General features: G+C 40.3%; 1 long non-coding RNA gene across 2 annotated transcripts; it reads right to left on the bottom strand.

Annotated features, from left to right (window-relative positions):
* Positions 1–2,681: 2,681 nt before the first annotated feature.
* Positions 2,682–13,058, bottom strand: LOC140506471 (uncharacterized). 2 transcript variants are annotated; one of them, XR_011967939.1, is made up of 5 exons: positions 12,926–13,047; positions 6,328–6,394; positions 5,401–5,595; positions 3,426–3,589; positions 2,682–3,334 (listed from the first exon to the last, which is right to left on the bottom strand). It is a non-coding gene; the product is annotated as an uncharacterized lncRNA (long non-coding RNA). The 2 variants fall into 2 exon arrangements; XR_011967940.1 differs by lacking the exon at positions 6,328–6,394 and having other exon boundaries at positions 2,685–3,334; positions 12,926–13,058.
* Positions 13,059–13,284: the final 226 nt, after the last annotated feature.

Here is a 13,284-nt window from a genome sequence, read left to right as displayed (position 1 = left end):
TATTATTAATTATAATCATTATATAATGTTAATATAACAATGATACATTATATGTAAAGAATAAAATATAATCATTATTAATAATAATGAAATCACAGGTCCAGTCCCCATCCCTATCAATGTTCTTATCATAAGGTTTTTTAAAATTAGCAACACGGGCATGCCGATTTTGTATGACAAAAAGCAGTCAATGATAATTCTATTTTAGTAATAAAAGCAAACAATGAAGTGAGGGCAGTGGTCTGGCGCAATGGCAGCTCCCTAGAAGGCAGAGGCCAATCCCATGATACAGATCACAGCCAGAGGCCCAGAGCTCCACAAGCTCCACAATGACTCACTGCAATTATCCTTTAAGAACAGACTTGCTTTAGATATCTTATAATCCTGTCTCCCTGGAGTTAGAAGGGCCTTGCAGATGCTATCTCATTTGCCTCCCTGTCTCTAGGGAGAACTCCTCTACACCATTTTAGAAAGTACTAGAGAAGAATGAAATCCCTCAACCATGGCCTTCGTAGACAATATAATTTTGGTGACCTATGATTCTTAGGAGAGGCTCTGAGTAATTTTTTTTTTTCCTGTAATGGAACTAGATTTACACCAATCCATTCATTTAGGCCATATCAAATGGCCTAAATTAACTAACTAACTCTGGGCCATCTTGCTATAAAGGCTACATGTCACAGAACTAAAATTTTCTTCTCAGTTTCTGAAAGCATGGCACCCCGTCTATAGGGATTTAGAAACCTGCTTCTCAACTCATCGTCTCTTCCTCATTCTTTTAAAAAGCAAAACAAAACATAATAATAATCTCAACAAAAAGTGTTATAAATTTTTTTTATTTTTATAAAAGAAAAATTATATATAAACTTTGGGCAAAATAATAAAATGACATTTGGTTTGCTGTGCCCTCTTCGAATTTTTTTTAATATTTATGTCTTTTGAACTGATTTATTTAAATAGAGCTTGACATGGTGGATGGAGAGTCAACTTCCAAGCCAGGAAGATGTAGGTAACATTTGACATATCCTCTTGGTTGTTGTTGTTCAGTCATTTCAGTCATGCCTAACTCTTCGTGTCCCCATTTGGGGTTTTCTTGACAAAGATACTGCAGTGGTTGGCCATTTTCTTCTCCAGCTCATTTTATAGATGAGGAAACTGAGGCAAACAGGGTTAAGTGACTTGTCCAGGGTCACATAGCTAGGTAGTATCTGAAGCCAGATTTGAACTCCTGACTCCAGGCCAGTCACTCTATCCACTGTATCACCCACCTACCTTGTACTATCTGTGCTATCCTCCAAAAGTCACATGAATGCTCTAAGCAGCTTTCTCAGACTTTGAATCAGAGAAGGCACTGACCAACCAACACTGCAGAGGGAGTTACTTCACCTAGAAGTTACCTATAGCAATGAATCATAGGTCCAATCCTGATTCTCTTCTTATTTTCTCATCATGAATATTTGTCTGTTACTGTTTTCCTTTTGCTCTGCTTTATCTCTTGCCACATTTCTCCCAGTCATATTTTTATGGCACTAAATTATTCCATTGTATCAACACACCACAATTTAATACCATCCCCCATCTATAGATATTTAGTTTCCAGTTTTTTGTGATTCCAAATAAAGCTGCAAATATTTTGTATAGATAGCTCTTATTCTTTTAAAAATAAAATCTTTCAGATACTGTCCTAGTAGTGGGTAGCTCTGAGTATCACTTCAAGATTCAGCTCAAATTCCACCTCCTAAGGACTTTCCTAATTACCCCAATTGCTAGTGTTCTTCCCACTCAGCCCACTCCCAACTGCTTTGCAAATTTTTTGTACTGACATCTGTATATATATGTTTCCCTCCCTTTCCCTCTGCCCCACGTTGTCCACAACAGAATATAAGCTCCTCGAGGGCAGGAACATTTCTGCTTTTGTCTCTCCTGTACCTAGCACAGTGGCTCATTTTCATAAATGCTTGAATTTAACCGAATCCCTCCTACAACATACTAGACAAGCCCCTGCTTGAACACTTCTAGGGATAGGAACCATCTCATAAAGTAGCGCATTCCATTTTGGGACTGTTTCAATTTATATAGTTCATATCTTGAGCCATAATCTGACTTCCTGAACCTATTAGTACTAATTCTGCCCTCCAGAGCTACAGAAAATGATCCTTCTTCCACAGGATGCCCTTCAGCTACTCGCACATAGTAATTATATGCTCCCTAAGTTTTCCCCTCTCTAGGCTAAGCATGCTCAAATTCCTTTGATCCTGTTCCACCTATGAATTGGTTCACCATCCTGGACATTCTCTTCTAAATATGTTCCCATATATCTCATGCTCCAAGAATTCATGACTCCATCAGCACTGGCCTTCGCACCCCTGATGAAGATCATTACTGTGGAAGGCAGATTGGACATCTTAGTAGAATGGTCTTTGCGATCGAAGTCACATATATTTATTAAAGTTAGGAATTATTTTAGACAATGACCTTGCTTCCCAAGCTTAGTTTTGTGCCTTCCCTTATCCAGTTCATTTACATGAGAGACCAAAAGAGTCTTGGTTTCCAGAAGCTGTGGAGGACCAAAATCCAGGGAGCCTTTGGCAGTTTGCTGCAAGGATTGCCCTAAATTGATGCTGAACAGGTACTGATATGCAGGGAACCACAAGAAATTTCTAACTCTAAGTCAAAGTGAAGCCTTTAGACCAAGGGCATTGGGGCAACTCTGTACTTTCTGGTGCCTAGCACCAGGGATTTCCTTCAAATAACCATTCTAGTCAATGCTCAAAGAAACATACAGACTCACTTTATAGAAGGAAAAGCCTCAGTATTTTTAAAACCTTTGTCTAGTGATTTACTGCACGAAGTCTCTTTCTTTTCTTTCTTAATTAATTTATTTCTGGCTTACAGCATTCAGTTCCACAAGCTTTTGAGTTTTAAATTTTCTCCCCTTCCCTCCCCTCCCCCTTCTCCAAAATGGTGTGCAATGTGATATAGGCTCTACATATACATTCATATTAAACATTTTCACATTAGTCATGTGGTAAAGAAGAATTATAACCAATGGAATGAACTATGAGAAAGAAACAAAACAAAACACAAAAGAGAGAGAGCAAATAGTCTGCTTGGACCTGCAAACGCTGTAATTCTTTCTCTGGATGTGGATAACATCTTCCATCAGGAGCCTTTTGGAGCTGTCTTAGAACTTTGCATTGCTGAGAAGAGCCAAGTCTGTCAGTTAGTCATCACACAGTGTGGCTGTAACTGTGCATGATGTTTTCCTGGTTCTGCTCCCCTCACTCAGAATCAGGTCGTATAAGTTTTTCCAAGTTTTTCTGAAGGTCTCTTTCTAAATTAAAAAAAAAAAAAGGTAATAAAAAGAACTTTGGACTTTAAGCTAAGGGGGTGATACTCTTTCTCTCATAGGGAAGAGATTGTACCTCACTTGGTAACCCCAGCTGCGGCTGGAAGCAGAGAGATGCTCTGTAATTCATTCACAATGGAGTAGTGGTCACTGCAGGCCAATAGGGAGGAATGCCTAGTAGACACATGCCGATGCTTCCAGGAGAGACTATACCCTTCAGAAGACCAGCAGGGAGGGGGCCTGGTGGAAGTAGCAAGAAGACATTACCAGAAGACATCAGCAAAGTAAATAAGGGAAGATAATCAGACAATAGAGTCATTCTCAGCTCCAATTCACAAATGGGTAGTACAGCTCCTCATAGGTCTATGGAAGAGGGGCATTGTCACCTCCTAACTCAAGTATCCAGTGGCTCAAATAAAAAACAAACCCCCAGTTTTCAGAGCTGTCTGACTTGCGTACCCCTGTGGAAGCCCTTCTGAGAAGGCTAGAGATCTGCTAAAGACTTTTGTCTTGCCTTCAGTTGTCAGGAGGCTAATGTGATTCCCAGGTTTAGAGGATGCCATGGTAGTATTACTCCACACTTTCCTCTTCCACCTTTTCATTCTGACTATAGTTGCCTGTTTGTCTTTCCCTGTCTTCACAAATGACCATATTTTCTCAGTTTCACTTTTTAACCCTTTGGTCTCCCAGAAGACTCCTTACCAAACAGAGTTCTTGCCTGGTGTTAATATGACTTTTCTTCTTATATTCATACAACCCCAACCATCATGGGTCATGAAATCCTTGGAGCTTTCTTTGTAGGCCATACCTAGTCTTAGAGAGAAGTCCTTAATCTAGGAATCATAGGCTCATAGGATGACAGATTTGAAGCTAAGAAGGGACCTTAGAGTTTATCTAGTCCAAATACCACATTATAGAGATGAGAAAATTGAGGCCTGTTGAGGTTCAGTGATATGCACAATGTCATATGAGGCATTAGCGACAAGAGCAGTATTTGAACTTAGGTGCATTGTCTCTCCCAGTACGAAGATAGCTTCTCTTTCATATCTAAACCCAAGCCCCACCCTGATTTCTAATTTGCATTATGGGAATTATTTTCCCAAAATCCATGTGGGGTCAGCCTGATGGGAATTTTCTAAGTTGTGTCATAGGAGGACCACATGGGGAAATCTTCCTTCCTGTTTAAATTCTGCCACATTTACCAACTTTCCCCTATACCATATGTCAGTCTACTTCTATTTCAGTGACCAAATTTCCTATATCAAGAAAATTTGTTACAACATTTTTCTCGGCATTATCACTTCCCTTCACTCCAATGGTTTCTAGATCTCTTTCTCTGCAAGGGGTAGGTGGACTGGTCCACAATGGATTAGGTGGGTCTCATATCAGGTTTTCATTAGATTAAGAGCATCAAAACATTGGTTGGTGTCCAATAAAAGAGATAATGAAAATAAGAATATCTGCCATTTATACACATTTTGTGATTTACAAAGCACTTTGCATACGTAAATACAATATCTCATTTGATCCAGCAACTCTATAACATTTGTTGTTTTGTTTCAGTCATGACTGACTCTTTGTCACCTCATTTGGGAGTTTCTTGGCAAAGATACTGGAGTGGTTTGCCATTTCCTTCTCCAGCTGACTTTATAGATGAGGAAACTGAGACAAACAGGGATAAGTAACTTGCCTAGGGTCACACAGGTAGTTAAGTGTCTGAGGTCAGATTTGAACTCAGGTCTTCTTGACTCCAGGCCCAGTATACTATTAACTGCTCCAGTTAGCTACTTATGAAGTAGATACCACTATTTTCATTTTGTGGTTGAGGAAACTAAAGCTGAGAGAAGTTACACGATTTGTTTATGGTCAAATATCTAGTCACTATCAGAGGTGAGATTCAAACTCAGGTCTCTCCAGATTCCAAGTCTAGTACTTTGTCCATTACAACTCTCTTTAGAGAAACTGGAAAATACAAAGAAATGCTGAAAATTTGAGTGCATCTACAGAATTCTCCTTTTTGTCGTTCCCCTTGTGTGTTAAAGTTTTCTTACCTTAGAAGAGTATCCTTCAGCACCTAGGCTGGTACTACATATTGTTGGTGCTTTCAGCAGATGACAAATGAGTTTCTTTTCTAGTTCTGCTTAGTGTTGATTGTTAGATCTACACGGAGCTCCCAGCTGCCAGTGGAATAATTAGGTGTTTGCTAAGCTCATTGAGCTCTGTGACTCTCTCTAAATGGGTCGTCCCTAGAGAAAGGAACATAAAGGGAATTAGCTCTCTTTGCCTTGACACAGTGCTCTGAAGGTAACTGGTGTGAAGAGGCAAAGATATGGCAGAGTTTCCTGGCAGAGACATCATCACTGCCTTCCCATCCCTGACAAAGTACAGGCAGAGTAAATGTCTTATGTCTGTCCCACCATTTCAATTCAATTAAACGATTCACCAAACATTTATTTAGGGACCTCCTATCTGCCAGGCATTGGACAGGTGCTAGTGACTGAAAATAAATCAATTAATTAAAAAATGTGACAGTCCCTGCCTTCAAGGAGCTGACGATGTGTTGGTGTTCATAAGCTCACAAAACTGAAGAGATTATAAAGGCTTTAGAGATCATAGACTCATAGCTTAAGAACCTTAACAAGATTACCTTGGGCATCATACAGCCATAGATTTACAGCCAAGAGGGACCTTAAAGATCATCTTGTCAGTCAACAGATATTTATTAAGCACCTACAAACGTTGTGTACAGAACTCTGTTCTGTTCCTGACATTTTCCCTGGAGTTGTTGGGCAGCAAACACCATATCGACTGTTCCTCGGTCCTTTCTGAAGCCACACTGGCTCTCAGGTATATGACCATCTTCCAGGTGAAGAATCAGCTTATTAAGGAGGACTCTAGCAAGAATTTTGCCAGTAATGACTAAGAGAGAGCCCCTCCCCCCACTCTGTGATTGTCACAGGACAATCTATTCCCTTTACCTTTATAGAGATGGACAACAGAGGCATCTTTGAACTCCTGGGGGATAACTTCCTCTTGACATATAACCTGGAAAATTTCAGTCAACTTTGAATGAGCAATAGTCCCCCTACCTTGTAAATCTCAGCTGGAATAGAATCAGTACCAGGTGCTTTTCCACATGAAAGGAGCCTAATGGCGCTCAAAACCTCTTCTTCAGTTGGAAGTTCAGCTAAGGAGGGATTGACTTCAACCTGAGGTATATGGTCAATGGCCTCAGCATTGATTGATGATCTGTTGAAAACACTATGGAAGTGTTCAGCCCATCTCTCTAGGATCATGTCCTTATCACTAGTCAATGTGACAGTTGTGATGCAGCATAGGTTTTTGGATCATAAATAGCTTTCAGGGAATCATAAAAGTGCTTTGGATTGTTACAATCAGCATAAAACTGAATTTCATCTGCCTTCTTACTGAGCCAGGAATCCTGCATCTCTCTAAGCTTTACTTGTACTTTGCTTTTGATGGAATTAAAGGCTACTTTCTTAGAGGTGGATGAACTATCCTGCTGGTATATCCTGTGGAGTTCTCATTTTTCTTTTACCAGCTTCTGAATTTCCCCATCATTTTCATCAAACCAGTCTTGGTGTTTGTGAGTGTTCTGACCCAGATGAGCAAATACAGTGCTGTACACTAAATCTCTGAAAGCTGCCCACTGTTTTTCTATTCCATTGTTTCCAACTATGTGTTGGTTCAACTTTCCTTCCAGGTTAGCAGCAAACTGTTCACACTCAGAGAAGAGTTCTAATTTGTTGACATTAATTCTTCTGGTAGTCATTTTGCCTTGGGGGTGGCACTTTTGATGAATATGAATATTTAGCTTGGAAAGGATAAGTCTATGATCAGTCCCAGCACTCTACACTACACATTGCCTTTGTCACTCTGACCAAGAGTGTTTGTAGATCTGACCAAGGCCTTTGATACTGTTAGTCGTGAGGGCTTATGGAAAATTATGTCAAAATTTGGCTGCCCAGAGAAGTTCATCAGTATTGTACGTCAATTTCATGATGGCATGTTTGCCTGGGTTCTAGATAGTGGACAATGCTCTCGTGCCTTCCCAGTCACCAATGAAGTGAAACAGGGCTGTGGCTTGCTCCCATGCTTTTTAGCATGTTGTTTTCAGCCATGTTGTCAAATGCTTTTGATGAGGATGAACATGGCATCAAGGTCAAGTACCGTACTGATGGTAAGTTCTTCAATTTGAAAAAGCTACAAGCTAAGACCAAAGTGGAGGGAGTGCTGGTACATGATTTTCTGTTTGCAGATGATTGTGCACTCATTGCAGCCTCTGAGGCTGAGATGCAACAAATTATGGATCAGTTCTCTGCTATCTGTGCTAATTTTGGCTTAAAAATTAACACCAAGAAAACACAGTGCTCCATCAGCCACCACCACACCATCCATACATGGAACCATCGATTATAGCAAATGGAGTTTTGAATGCTACGGACAAGTTCACTTACCTTGGTAGTGTACTTTCCAGGGATGTACACATTGACAATGAGGTTGATACATGCATTGCCAGAGCTAACTCAGTGTTTGGGAGGCTCCAAAGGAAAGTATGGGAGAAAAGAGGTATTAGACTGACTACCAAACTGCAGGTCTACAGAGCCATTGTGCTGACCTCATTGTTGTACGTCTGTGAAACCTGGACAGTCTACCAGTGCCATGCCAAGAAATTGAATTGCTTCCATTTGAACTATCTTAGGAAGATTCTGAGGATCACCTGGCAGGATAAAGTACCTGAAGTCCTTGCTCAAGCTGAACTGCCAAGCTATGCTTCAGAGAGTGCCTCTCCGATGGACTGGCCATCTTGTTCAAATACAAAATATACGCTTGCCAAAAAGACTATTTTATGGAGAACTCACATGGAGCAGACATGGTGGTCAGAAGAAGCAGTAGAAGGACACTCTCAAGGTCTCTCTCAAGAACTTTGGATTTGACTGTGCAACATGGGAGACGCTGGCACAGGACTGCTCAGCATGGTGTGCCCACATCAGAAATAGTGCTATGCTCTTTGAGCAAAGCAGAATTGAGACAGCACAAAGTAAACGCAGGATGCACAAATTTGGAGTATCTACCTCAAATATTCACACAGACTATCTATGCCCAACCTGTGGTAGAGCATTCCGAGTTTGTATTGGTCTGATCAGCCACAGTCAGACACACTGGAATTTTACTTTATCATGGTGATGTCATTTTGGTCCTCTTCAAAAACCAAGGACAACAACAACAATGAAGCACCCACTATGTGCTGGCCACTGTGCTAAGCTCTGGGGATACAAAAGGAGGCAAAAGAATCCCTGAGCTCACGGAGCTCACAGTCTAATGGGGGAGAAAACAAGCAAATGAATATGTGCAAATAAGCTATATTCGAGATAAATAGGAAATAAATAAGAGAGGGAAGCCCGTCACTTTACCGGTGAAATAAAATGATTTGACTAAGTCTTCATGGGCACAAACCTGAGGTTCAAATTCACCATATAATTCTAAGGTTAGCCCTCTTTCTTCTGCTCCATGAGCCTCAGTTTCTATATCTATAAAATGAAGAGGTTGGATTAGATGAATCCCAGCTATCATTTGACTCCTGGATCCCATGAACCTCTGAGTCCAGGAAAAATAGCTCCAGGTCAATGGAAGGGTTAACCCCACTACCCCCACCCCAGGACAGATGTCTTTAAGAACACTCAGACCAATGCCTTGGAAGGGAGAACCTGGGAGAAGCACTCCTGCTTCTGACTCTTTTCAGAGAACTGAGAAATATCTTGTGGGGTGACCAGGAGGACTAAGCACAGGACAGCTCTGAAGGAGGTAGAGGATGCTAAGGAAGAATCTAATACGTCTAACATGAGATTTCCCCTTCAGTTAAATCTGTTTCCTTATTCTGAGCCATATTGCCAATCTCTATATTCCTGGGGGCCATAATTGTCATTGACTGATGGAACCAAATTAGTCAGTCTGAGGCTGACCTTGGGACTGTGTAGGCTTCAGTATCAACCAACCCAAAATTTAGGATCCTGCAATATTTGGCCTCTGAAAAATAAAAAGGAAAATAAGCAATAATACCCTGATCCCAGGGTGTGATAGTCTCCATTAACCCCATAAAATCAACTTATTTCTGTAATCTGCTATCAGAAGCTTTTAGAATTATGATGAGTGCATCAAAGTTTACTTGAAAAATGTAGTTTTTCCTCTTTATCGTTTTAACGTGTGCCCATGGGAAGCTCCTTTATCTTCAAATAGCTTTAAAGTTTACTTTTTCTTAAAAAAAATAAACTGATTTATTTTTTAAAATTCTGAAGGCATTTTATCGCACAGGGTGTGGAAATAGTCAGTCTGGGATTTTTATGAATTTTTTTGTTTTCATCTTGGCCCTGGATGATAGACACTACTAAGATTCCTAAGCCGACTTTTTTTGGTTCTGAGTTTATCTAGTTTTTGTTTTGTTTTTTTTTAACTTTCTCTTTGGAAAAAGAGACTGCCTTTTTTTCACGGTGGAAGAGCTGCTTTGCTTGGCTCATTGGGGCTGCCTAAATGTGGGACAAAATGATCACCTTGAAAAACTCTCAGGTGAGTTTTATGGTAATTTTCATAGAGAACTTCAAAATTCCTGTGGATTCTTTGTGTCACTATAATATATTTTTCATTACCCTGAGAACTTTCATTTGATACAACACTGGAAGGCAGAGAATCCTCTCACAAATCAATGATTATTACATGACAAAACAGTAATTGTAAACCATCTTGAGGCAGATAGGTAACATAGTGGATAGATCATGGACCTGGAGTCAAGAAAACCTGAGTTCAAATCTGGCCTTAGATATTTGCCAGATATGTGACCCTGGGCAAGTCACTTAACCTCTGTCTAACTCAGTTTCCTCAACTGTAAAATGGGGGAAAATAGCACCTAAATTGCTGGGTTGTTGTGAGGATCAAATGAGACAATAATTGTTTTTAAAAAAAATGCTTAGCACAGTGCCTAGCATGTTGTTGGTAGTTGTGTATGATTCTTTGTTACTCCTTATAGGATTTTCTTGGCAAAGATAGTGGAGTGTTTCCTTCTCCAGTGGATTAAAGCAACTAGAATTTAAGTGACTTGCTCAGGGTCACTCAGAATAGCTGTCTGGCACATCGTAAATGCTATATAAATACTTATTCCTTTCCCTTAAGACTGAGGAGATCAAGGAAAGGTAATTCTTGTAGATTTGGGAGCCATCTTATTCAGGTAATGACTGAAGTCATGAGGAACCATACTGGAGGGGGAAAAGCAGTGAATCTGAATGGAAAAGAAGCTGACTATTTCAAGTCACTTATTTCTCTAAGCCTCACTTTCTTCAACTGAAGAAAATTTAGTGGATTGGTCTGTATTATATCTAATATCTCTTCTCTCTCTAAAGTCTAGAATTCTGTGAGTGGATGAGATTGTCAAGGGAGAGAATAGAGAGAAAGAGAAAGAACTCTGAACCCTAGGAGATTCATTTCAGAGGTAGGAAGAAGACAAACCAACGACAGATACAAAGAAAAAGCAGTCAAAGAAATGGGCATGTAATTGTGGTCAAAGAATGAGAGGAGAGTGTTCTCTTGCTGCTAGCATTGGCTCTACATATCCACCATTTAGCCTTTAATAAGGCTGTTTGGTCTCAGAAATCTCTCATTCCTATATCTAGTACAAAAGACTAGCACTGGCTCACTCCTTTCTTTCTAAAACTATGCTTTGTACTTTCTAATCAAGAAGGAAGGAAGGAAGGAAGGAAGGAAGGAAGGAAGGAAGGAAGGAAGGAAGGAAGGAAGGAAGGAAGGAAGGGAGGGAGGAAGGAAGGAAGGGAAGAAGAAACAAACTTCCTTGACTCTTTTATTCCATCTAGCAGTTTTCTCGTTTCTCTTCTCTCCTTAAAAGCTAAACTTCTGTATTCAGTATCTCTACTTTCTTCCCCAAGTTTCTGAGTACTCTGCCTCCAGTTTCCATGCTTCCACTTCTGACTTTCTCCTTAACATCTTGTGATTCTACCTCTGCCGTTGACATCCTAATGATAATGTTCTCTCAAAGGTCACCAGCAACTTTTGTGTAAAGCTTACTGATCCCCCCCCCCCCCGCCTTCTCTTTCTGTCCCTCTCTCCCTCCCCCCCCCCGTCCCTGTCTCTCTCTCTCATAACTTCCTTCTGCAAAGTAGAACTGTCCCTCCTTCCAAATAAATACAGTCAAGCAAAACAAATCAACACCTGATAGCCAAGTGTGAAAACATTTGCCTTATTCCCCTATTATGAATTGTAGGTAATTCACCTATTACCTACCCCCTTTCTTCTGAGAGAGATATGCTTCAGTACCTGTCTTGTAAAGTCCTAACTAGGCCACAATAATCTAAGTTGTTTTCTTGTTATACTGTTATAGTCATCTTGCAAATTGTGGCTCCAGCTCAACAATCCAGCTTAACAATCAATCAATGAACATTTATTAAGTGCCTGCTGTAAGAAGTCTGACTTGAACTCAGGAAGATCATGTAAAGTCATGACAAATGATAATGTGTCCAAGACAACCTCACCAGAAGAGTAAGGGATCCAGAAACAAGTTCACAAGGAACAGTTGGGGGTCAGTACTCCAGTGCACTCATCTTCTGGACATACTGTATCAGGAGCACTTGACCTCTGGCCTGGAAAAAACTCCAAGGGAAGTTTGGTTATTGTTAGTTAAGTTGTATGGAATGCAGGTATATTTCTTGTCTGCACGCTGTGAAGAGAGTGTCAGGAAGATTGCAGCTCTTACTGACCTTTTAACACAATTTCTTCACTTCCACAGTCCCTTGATACTCTCTCTGTGTCTCAGTAGCCTGACTCTGTCCACAAGACTGCCCTATCCTCCCACACCCTTATCCCTACCTGGAATAGCAACTGTCTATTCTGGACAATTCATGCAAAGCACTTTGTACGAACAAGATATATACATAATTAATTGGAGCTAAGAGTAGAGGGAATGCACTAGTGTTAAGAGGATTTGGTAAGTTCTTGTAAATTCTTACAGAAGGTAGGATCTTAGAAGACAGAATTATCCTAAAGAATGAGTTGAATACAGTAACATTTTGGGCTTTGGATGCAAACTGATACTTATCAGAGAAATATGACAAAACTGAGTGGCACAACTTCCTTTCTGATCTCTCACTATAATGCCACTTATTCCACTAACTCTACATACATAGGCATGGAGGTGTAGGGGAAAGGGACTATATAGGTTTCTATCTTTGAGGAAGCTATAGGCAAATTAAAACATATTTTACACACATATTTGCTAGTAAACATTTAACAAATGACTCACCACAACCCTACAACTCACTTTTAAGTTTAATCTATGTTCCTTTTCTTCCCCAAGATGATGGGGTTAAGTGATTTGACCAAGGTCACACAGCTAGTACTTACTAGTCTGAGGCTACATTTGAACTCAAATCCTCCTGACTCCAAGGTAGCTTGCTGTAAACACTGAGCCACCTAGGTTGCCCCTTTAATCTACATTATTACCATTTTTCCATAGTTTTCTTCAGTCTAAACAATCAACAAAACAATAAATCAAACCTGAATTTTGTAGCGCTTGCCAATTTTCAAGGTATAAATGTTCACACTGAAGATGTAGTCATCAGATGAGCTTGAGCTACCTCCAGCACACACTTACTCATGGGAATGAAGAAGAGACAGTGTCTTAGTTAAGTGCTCCAGAGAAAGAGAAAGCAAAGAACTTAGGACAGAATGTGTGTGTGTGTGTGTGTGTGTGTGTGTGTGTGTGCGTGTGTGTGTTTGTCCTTTGTTTTTGAAGAGGACCATGACATCAGAGAAATGATGACATGACTTGCACTTGGCTTTGTTTTGTGTGAGGGAGGGCTGTGCAGGTCACCAGCCTCACTTTTTCCTCCTGAATCATCTGGATCCAGTGACCA

This window comes from Notamacropus eugenii, chromosome 5, assembly GCF_028372415.1.
Source record: "Notamacropus eugenii isolate mMacEug1 chromosome 5, mMacEug1.pri_v2, whole genome shotgun sequence".
Lineage (NCBI taxonomy): Eukaryota > Metazoa > Chordata > Mammalia > Diprotodontia > Macropodidae > Notamacropus > Notamacropus eugenii.
Note: the sequence above shows the minus strand (reverse complement) of the source record. Positions and strands in the feature narration are given on the sequence as shown.